Source organism: Anastrepha obliqua, chromosome 1 (assembly GCF_027943255.1).
Source record: "Anastrepha obliqua isolate idAnaObli1 chromosome 1, idAnaObli1_1.0, whole genome shotgun sequence".
In the NCBI taxonomy this organism is placed as follows: Eukaryota; Metazoa; Arthropoda; class Insecta; order Diptera; family Tephritidae; genus Anastrepha; species Anastrepha obliqua.
Genome location: NC_072892.1, coordinates 47,679,162 through 47,689,367, shown reverse-complemented (window position 1 = coordinate 47,689,367; position 10,206 = coordinate 47,679,162).

The window sequence follows — 10,206 nt, the reverse complement described above, 5'->3', positions numbered from 1 at the left end:
GCCCTTTAACCATCACAGACTTCTTTCGTTGGGCTACTTGAAGTCGTAGATTAACAAGTCTCAGAATCGGAGCCCAAAGAGAATATGTGACAGAAATGCAAACAGTTATCACTGGACATCTTACGGAAGGGCATGGAAAGTGCGATAAAATGGCCACAAATGTGTACTGGCATAGGCACATATACAAATGGAACGGATCTTTATTATGTAAGGACCTGGTAGGTATCGAAAAGTTAACCATTTCTACAAGAAAGGAACAGTCAATTTTTTAAGCAAAAAAGACAAGGACAAAATCGATCTTCTAGTTCCTAGCTGTTTGAGATTAACTAGAAGTAAGCGGGATTTATATATGGAACAGATTTATAGAAAATAAGGGAAGGAAAAGCATACTTAAGAAAAACTTTTTGAACTCGTTAAATTCTGTCAATAGAGAATTGGTGGTAAGACCTCCAAATAAACGCGGCATATTCTGAAGTAGCTCGAACAAATGCAGTAAATAGCAACTTTAGAGTATAAGGGTCTGCAAACTTCGAACTATTCCTTCTTATGAACCCAAGAATAGAGTACCCTTTAGATAGGATATAGTCTATATGATTAAGAAATGTAAAACGTGCATGAAAAACAACTCCTAGATCTTTGAATTCCTTCAACAGATTGAAGTATATCGTCACCGATAAAAAAGCTAGGGACCCAATATACTTCCTTGACGTACACCAGAGAACGTAGAAAAAGAGGCGGACAAGGCAACGTCACTAGAAACTACACAATGTCTATTACAGAAGTAAGATCGCAGCCAATCTAAGAAAACTGAGTGAAAGCCCAGAAATAGAAGTTCATCTGTTAAATTGGTCTGCGATACTTTATCGAACGCTTTTGAAAAATTAGTATACTCGTAGATACAGTCGACTTGATGCCCCGTTGAGAAAGTCGGAATACAACAATCAGTGAAAATAGCCAAATTGGAAACTGCAGACCTACCTGCCACAAAACCATGCTGATATGCTGATATGATATTAGGTGCGCAAATAAGTTTCCGCGGTTTGTCAATAGATGCCGTCAGCGAATCTAACATGACCTAAACGTCATAAACCAAACTTAGACACATGGTAAATAAACTGCTTTGACACATTAGTGATTTTGTTTTGGTATCATAGACTTTTGGTTTTGTGAAAATGTCTGACTTTGTGCCGAATAATCGTCATTTTCGGGTAGTGTTGATTTTCCTCTTTCATTCGAAAAAAACGGCGACTGAGGCGCATCGAGAGCTACATAATGTTTATGGAGATGCTGCTTCAAGTGAAACAATGTGCCGAGATTGGTTCCGTCGCTTCAAAGACGGTGATTTAATTGTTGACGACCGTCCGCGTGAAGGAAGGCCAAAAACCTTCGAAGACGCTGAATTGGAGGCATTGCTCTATGCGGTTTCATGTCAAACGCAAGAAGAGCTTGCTTCAGTACTAGGAGTTACCCGCCAATCCATTTTCAAGCGATTTCATGCTTTGGGAATGATTCAGAAACAGGCAACTTGGGTTCCTTATGAGTTAAAACCAGGAGATGTTGAACGTCGTTTTTTCACCTGTGAACACTGCTCCAGCGGCGCGGCAAAAAAGGAAGGGTTTTCTTCATCCCATCGTAACGGGTGATCAAAAATGGATTCATTACAGTAATGCAAAGAAAATAAAGTCATGGGGACTGCCCGGTCATGCTTCTACGGCCGAATATTCACGCTGCGAAGGTTATACTATGTACGAGTATTTGGTGGGACCAAGTTGGTGTTATTTATTATGAACTGTTAAAACCAAGCGAAACCATCAATGGGGATCGGTATCGACTTCAATTGATGCGATTGAGCCGACCACTGCGCGAGAAGCGGCAGCAATTCGCGGAGAGGCATAAAAAAGTGATTCTACAGCATGACAACGCTCGGCCTCACGTTGCCAAACCCCATAAAACCTACTTGGAAACACTGAAATGGGCAATCCTACCCGACCCGTTATTTTCTTCAGATATTGCGCCGTCCGATTGTCACCTGTTCCGATCGATGGCACATGATCTAGCTGACCAGCAGTTCTATTTATATGAAGGCATCAAAAAATGGGTTGATCTGTGGATAGCCTCAAAAGATGAACGCGGTAAAACTGCGACGGTATACGAGATCTACCAGAAAGATGGGAAAAAGTAATAGCCTTGCGATTGGGCAATACTTTCAATGATTCACTTGTAACCATGTTTCCAGAATAAAGTTGTATTTTCCCCATCAAAAAAACAGCGAGAACTTAATTAGTTGCACACCTAATACTTATATAGGGTTAATCAATAGGTGCGCTTCAACTTTTTTCCGATAGGGAGGGCGAACGACGCAATTATTTTTTATTTTTCGCTTGTTATTTGTAAACTTCATTAGTATACATTTCATCATGGAACGCTACACACTTGAGCAACGATTGCAAATCGTGCAAATTTTTTATGAAAATAATCGTTCTGTTGCTGCTACTTTAAGAGCATTACGGCCATTTTACGGTCCATTTAACAAGCCGTCCCGTTTTGGCGTTATGTGAAGTCATTGGTCTATAGTAACAAGCCGGCGACGATTTGTGAGCTCAGAGCCAATATTGAACGCGAAATTGCTGGATATGCAAAAAATGGATTGCCGATTTATGCAAAAGAGTGGTCGAAAATTGGGTTCAACGATTGGACTTCGTAAAACGTGCACGCGGTGGTCATGCAAAAGAAATCGAATTTCATACTTAAATGCATATGTTCAAACTCGATAATAGAAAAAAATTAGTTAAAAAAGTCAAACCGTTTGTATTTTATTCAAAAAAGTTCAAAAGTTAAAGCGCTCTTACTGAAAAACCCTATAGTGGCAAAATACAACTTTTTTTTGACAATTTTCTGAAATAATTTAGAGAATGACGAATTTGGTCTGTAATTACGGACATCATTTTTTCCACTTTTAAAACTTGGAGTCACAACTGTCGTTTTCCATTACTCCAGATTATTATTGCTTTCGTTTTTTTTTGTTTAGTAAAAAGGTTAAAGCTTTTTGTATGAAGAAAGTGCATAACACAGTCACAAAAAAAAAAATTGTCCAAAATTGAGGATCAGAGAATAAAACGCGTAGTTTAACGATGGAACAGCAACTTTATTTAGTCTATATATAGAAAAAGAATAAAAGTAATGTTGCCAAATTGTTATTGTTTAACAACAGAAATCTGTGCTATTTTTAAGCTACTTCAAACTTACCCTTTTTATTTCAGAACTCACTAAACTCTAAAACTGCATACTCGAAATATTACTGAAAATTCTGATTCGAAGTTGAGAAATGTAGATGACATTTTTTTTACATTTTTTTAAATAAAAACATGGATCAAACTTGTTTTTTATATTAAATTAATAAAATCAAATACGAGACAAATAAGCTGTGAAGGCCTTTCACTAAATCTTGGTGCTATAGCTATTTAACACAACATAACCGGCAAGCCTTACACCTCCGGATTATCGTTGTATTGCGTTTATTTGCGGCCGAAGCCATACAAGTGCGTTTCATATATTCAGCCGGTCAAGCAGTAACTCATTCCGTTTATCGTTTTTGCCTTCGTGGAAAGAATTTTTTTGTTTTTATTTTCACCACTTGCATAATCGTGTTATTTGGTTACGTACTACCTCTTAATGTTGCAATATGCAAAAATGTCCTATTTCTTATTTTCGCCTTATTTCGTATTTCATGAACAGTACTCAGTAAGCGCTTAGCTATTTTACAATTGTTTTTCGTCCTGCCTATGAACACTCTTCCATTCAGTCAGTTTATAGCGAAAATGTCTGCATATAATTTAATGTAAAATTGTGTATAATTTGCAGCAGTAATCCCTTGCTAGGCAAGCAAGTGCGCGCGTGAAAAACTAAAATTAAATAAACAGCAACAACAACAGCAAAATATACACTTTACACTGAAACGTATGCAAAAATCATGGCAACTTGACTATGCAGCACAAATTATTCAGGTTCTCACTGAGTCGTTCAGGTTTTTGGGCGGAGTTGTGGAAATTTTTTGGTCACTACAACTGCTGTCACGCCCAGCCAAAGAGCTCGCTCATTTCGAGGGTGCGAGCACCTACGTATTGCAACTGCTTACTTAAATGTATTTACATATCATTTACAAGTTATTTTCAAATGTACTGCAAATACACATGCACACATACACATACACATGTATGTGTGTACATAAAGTATAGGTACGTAGTGTTCGTTAACAGACGCTGAGTGTTTGCGAAGTGGCGAAATTTAAATTAACGAACTTTTTATTATTCTGATATTTTTTGTTTTTTTGTTTTTGTGTTTGTCGCTCTAAGCATTTCTGCTATTGTCGTGGACTGCGAATATGCAGACGAAATTTACTTTGAAATGTAAAATGCTAAATTGTAGCTTTTTGTTTCACTTTCTCGTTTGCGACTCCCTCTTTGGTGTGGTCGCTGCGCATAAGTAGCATGTAATAAAGTTTCCAATTCAATTAAGTATACTTCTTCTGCAATTATGGGTGTTATAACATGCAATTTGTGAATGTTGAGTGTATAAAGAAACATTACAAAGTAAATGTATACTGAATATAGTGGCATACATACATCTGCAAACTTGTAATATTTCGCGTGCTTTTGCTTGGCTTATCGGCTTTTAGTCACATGGTTCTGACACCTATTGGAACATTTTGGTCATAAAGTATGAAATGTGGCAAAAAGGTAGGTGGGCATAAAAAGCCAAACGCAGGCCAAAACTGACTTTAAGCTTCTGTAAGGAAAAAGGTACATAAAGCAATATTTGCTAAATCGACACCTTCTTGCTGTTGTTGTTGCTGCTATTGTAGCAGCGAAAATATATACGAGGAGTGCTGCTGAAGTGGCAGTCCCTGGCTAGAGATATAATAAATCCAGATCGATCCGGTAACGTAGAACCAACTTTCGTTGGAACGACACTTTCTTGCTCTTATTTTTTGCTCTTTCAGATTTCTCAAAATCATATAAATCGTGCATTTTTATCAGAATTGGCTGAGAATTTTTATTTCGAAATAACTCACTGAGGTGTTTTAGGCAAAATTATTTTCAATTTGTTGCACTATTAGTCCCTAAGCGACACAAAAGACCATGAGGTCGGAGTGTAAACCTGCAAAAAATCTAAATCTAACACTCCCTAGAATGAGCAACAGCAGCATTCCAATGAAAATGGAGAATTCTAGCAATTTGAAACCACGCGCTATGATTCAGATCCTGGTACAAAAATGATATATGCCAAAACATAATTTTGAAAATATGTCATCAAGGGAGAACTGTGAAGATGGCGATGTTGGAAGTGATCAAAGTAAATGCCAAGAAATTGAATAATGATATTCCTGCTGATGGCAGAAGAACAAAAAATAATGAATTGGAGAAAGTTTACGTAAAGATTTGCAGAAAAAAAATTTGTGTGCGTTGGACACCGCGAATATTCACAACGTCGACAAACAGCAAGAACAAAGTGAAAAAGATGTTGCTGTGTTTTGTCAGTGATCGCAGACGAGTTCCGGACTCCTCACTATGATCCGTAAAAACCAATGCAATAATAAAAAGGGAAAGAGAGAACACAAAACACAAAAAAAAAAATAAAAGTTCTAATAATTAAATTAGAAAAAATTAAAAAAAAATCACTAGGGAGCTACTTCGAATATCATGGCTACCACTTTCAGTATCATCATCATCAACATCGGGCAGGTTTACAACTCGGAGTGAGCTTTAGCTTCGTTCACGTTTTATTTCTATGAATTTCGGAAGCAGTTGTCCAACTTCTAACACCCAGTGTCCTCAAATCTATTAGCACTTGTTCAAATTAGGCACTACGGGTTATATGATACGATTGATTTCTCGGGGTGGTCATCTCTCATGCGCCAACCATCGCAGTCTTTGGAACACGTCGTATTTCACGATGTATCCGCCTTTACATAACTGCAGTAATTCTATATTACAACGTATCCGATAGATACCATATTGCAGTCGTAGCGGACCAAATACCATTCTCAGTACTTTTCTCTTAGAAACGATAGATATTTAAAAGTCATAGCTTAAGATTCAAGATCTGGACTTCCAGACGGCCAATCTTCTGCGGCTATGAACCCAGGAATATTGTTTTTTTGCCACTTCTGGACGGTTTTTGCCTTACGGGCTGAAGCGGCATCTTGCTGGAAAATCAAACGCTCTCCATTGAAGAGAGTACTGCTCAACAACCTCACCTCACCTTCTAAGATATCCTCCTGGTACACTTTTGCCCCAGTCTTAACCCCTTTTAACAAGACACTCCCACCAAACCAATACGGAGGCTGGATGGTGGCTACGAAAAACCCTTTGAACAAAATTTTTTGCGTCTTTAGAAGTTTTAGCATCGACTGTATTATTTTTCTTATTAAAAACTTCTTCAACAATTAAAATTTTCTCATCTGTTGATCGCGTGCCACTGAAGAAGCTGCTTGCATCTGTCGATTTTTCTTCAGACTAAATACACTACTGGGTCAAGCAAGTAAGGCAATAATGCGGAAGCGGCGTGGGAAGTTGAAGCGGGGACTGCTGCTGGGGTGGGCAGACACGTTTTAAATAATGCAGACAAACTTTTTCTATGATATAAATTTTACTAGCCCTAAATTACCTAAAATCACAAATATCTCTTAGAAATCTCTAAAATACTTAAATTTGCAAACTCTTGTAACAGGTATTGCTTTTACCAAATTATTAACTTTCTTATTTTCGGACGATTGGTCGCTTTTAATTGTCGAAGATACATATATTATACATGCATCTCTTTTCATATCTACATATACATGACTATACTAATACATATGTTGAAATATAGCTTGCAAAGCTCGAGAACGACTGTACCGATTTCGAGGCTTCGGTTATGGATACTTGATGCAAGTCTCATTGCCTTAAGTAAACAGTTTGTAAATTCTGCAGAATCTAAAATGCACGCCCACATAACAGCAAATCACAAATGAGAGGTCTCTACTGCTGTTGATCACGAGGGAGAGAATAATGAAGTGGTGCCGTTCGTGGTTTCATTACTTTGCTCTCAGCGAATTCAATAATATCTGCTGAGTTTTGTGAGTCACCCTAGCCTATTTGGTGATCAGTGTGACCAGATTATCATTTTCGTAATTTGATTTAGCATTTTTCTTCTTCCCTATTACCGAGTTCTTTCTTCCTAACAAAATTTGATGCTTGCAATTATGCAGAATACAATTTTTTTTAATTAGTTCCAAAATTCTTCAGTTCTATTTAGCTTTACTTTTTTCATCATCTGGTCACATTGTCGGCGATTGCTATTTTTTTTGGTGTTATTTTTTTGCTTAATTAAAATTTTTTTAATTTTGTTGTTCTTCTGCTCCTCAAGCAGTCAAATCTCTCTCTCGCAACTGCAGTGTTGCCTAGTTTTGGATATATAAAAGCACTAAAATGCCCATTTAAACAAAATATTGTGAAACTGTCTTTTCTGTGCGCTTTTTTCTTGAATAAACGTGCTATGGTTGTGTACTGTATTGAAAACAAAAAATTTCCATTCTTTTATCTGAAACCAATGTTAAGAGAATAATTTTAAAAAGTCCCGAAAGTCACGATTTTGCTATATTTGAGGTTATGTGAGAAAACAAGGTACTTCTTTTTCAAAAAGGTCATTATGGTTTCTTCCGTTTTATCTGCTTGTTGTTTTTATTTTGTTTATCTTGATTTTGGTTTTCAGTAAATTTTATATTTGCAAAATAAAAAATGTTCAACCACTTTTTGGCAATTTTTTTACATGAAGTCGCTCGTGCAAGTAATGACGATAATTTTGAACTCAGAATCATTAAAATCGGTTCATTTTTGACTAAGTTATGAGCATTTAAAAAAAAAATTCTTATATAATTAAAAAAAATCGATTTTGAGCCGAAAAACAAAATTGCCGATAAATCTTGAAAAAATTTTCTTTCGGGCGAACAAAAAAATACGTGTCTCATTATTTTGACAAGAAAGCAACACATTTCAATTACATCGAAATCGAAGGACCTGACCCGAATAGCCCGGTTGAATTGAAATGGAAAGCACCCCTTTTATTTTAATTATAAAATTTCTTGTTGTTTTAACCTACAATTTTTGACAACAGAAACAAACACCAAACTAAAAATTGTGTTCATTTTGGAGTATAAAAAAGCACTAAATTTATTGCGAAGCGTAAAGGCTTAGCAACACTGCACAACTAGACTCACATCAACTCAGCGCCACTATGTGGTGCGGCGTTCACGCGAAAGGAGTGATTGGCCCATTTTTTTTTTTGTTTTTTTTTTTTTTTGTTTTAAGGACGCCATCGACAATACGGTCACTGTTACTGACAAATGTCACAGGGCCATGATAAACGACTTTTTACTACCGGAATTAGATTAGCGGGACCACGTACACACAGCACGAGCCGTAGTGGATATTGCAAAGATAGCGTTTCCTAGTCGCGTAGGAAATGCCGATTTAACCATCCAATTGAAGCTACTTTAAGCTACAAGGAATACAAATAGTTATCGTCAGAAATCTGTTTGCGGAAAATCATGGAAAATGCGTTAAAATGAACACAAATGTGTATCAACACTGGCTTCAGTCACTTCATGGTTGTCACCTTTTCCACTAAATGGGAAAAGTCTTAAAGTTTAATAAAGGTCTCTATTACTATATATTATTACTATCTTTTTTTATTTTGTAAAAAAGTTAGAAATATATCAATCTCAAATATTTTTACAATTTGGTGTATAAAAAGCACTCAATTTATTGCGAGGAGCAAAGGGTTGGCAACACTGCATAACTAGACAAGTGTGACGCCACACACTCTCTGATGGGCGCAGTCTTGTTTCTATCGTTCCTGGGAAGTATGTATTACCAGAGCTGTGGAGTGAGCTCGTTTGGGTTTTGTTTTTTTTATTGAGCTCTATAGCTATTAATTCACTATTAGCTCATATCCATGTGTTGTGGCTGGTGACCTTTTATTAATTTATTGAGTTTGATAGCTTGGGGTGTTCTTGGAGAGAAACTTAGTTATAGAGGTAGAGCGTAGAGCAAAGCATTATTTTATAAGCAATTAAACGTCTGCTGCTATTTTTTTTTATAATTTTTTGCCTTAATTTTAATAAGATAAGGGAAGAACTTGAGAGATCGAAAATAAATTGCGTTAAAGGCTTTTACAAATATCTCGAACGGAATGTGATGCAAAATTTGTAACCCCAAAAACAATGAAGGACTGCGCTATTATTTTTAAACTAGAAATATTTTTCTAGCCAATAAAAAAAAACAGCCCATTATGAAATAAGTAGAAATCGAAATAAAAACTGGCCGTTAATGTGTAGCGTGTAAACACTATAACTCTTATGCAGTGTTACCAACTCAATATCAAATTCTTGGGTGCACAAACGACTTTGCATACGCGCAGAAACTCGGCATAACCCATCAAGGTTTTATGTGTCGTATTTTTTCATTTTATCATAACAAAGCTAAAAAAGAAGCCATTGCAAATTAAAAACGAAATGATAATCAACTTAAACCTAAAAACTTGCCATAAAATAAAAAAAAAAGAATACGAAGCAAAAACACTTAAGTCTGGTACACTTCACCCATATTTTACGGGAAAATCGAGCAAAGCACAACATTTCAACAGCGCCACGTTGCATACGAAAATGTAGTTAGATGGATATAATTATGTTGCAAAACCTGCGGCGACCTACTCAGCCAGCAGCAACGTTGCCCGGGAAGCCAAAACACTACACTTTAGCATAAGTGTGTTGAGAAAAGCTGGCAAAATAAATTATATGTATATTTATATGAAAAGACAAGTTGCAAATATTTAAATGTAAATTTAATCTACAGCAAATGCAACAAATTCAATTTCTACACGTGCAAATGCATAGACCAAAGGCCACAAGAGATGGCAGTTGCTGGCTGACTGAAGAAGTTGAAACATATTGCACCACATATGAGTGTAAATATCTAAATACCGTTGCATGTATGGATGTGTATATTAGGAATGATAGTTTTAGCGGAAAATGTTGATTTCGGGATTTCCGCATATTTTTAAACTAACATAGATATGCCTGGAATATGTTTCAACTTCTTCAGACAGGCAGCAACTGCCGTCTCTTCTGTTAGTTCCGAGAATTCGGGATATTTCTAAACTTTTTCC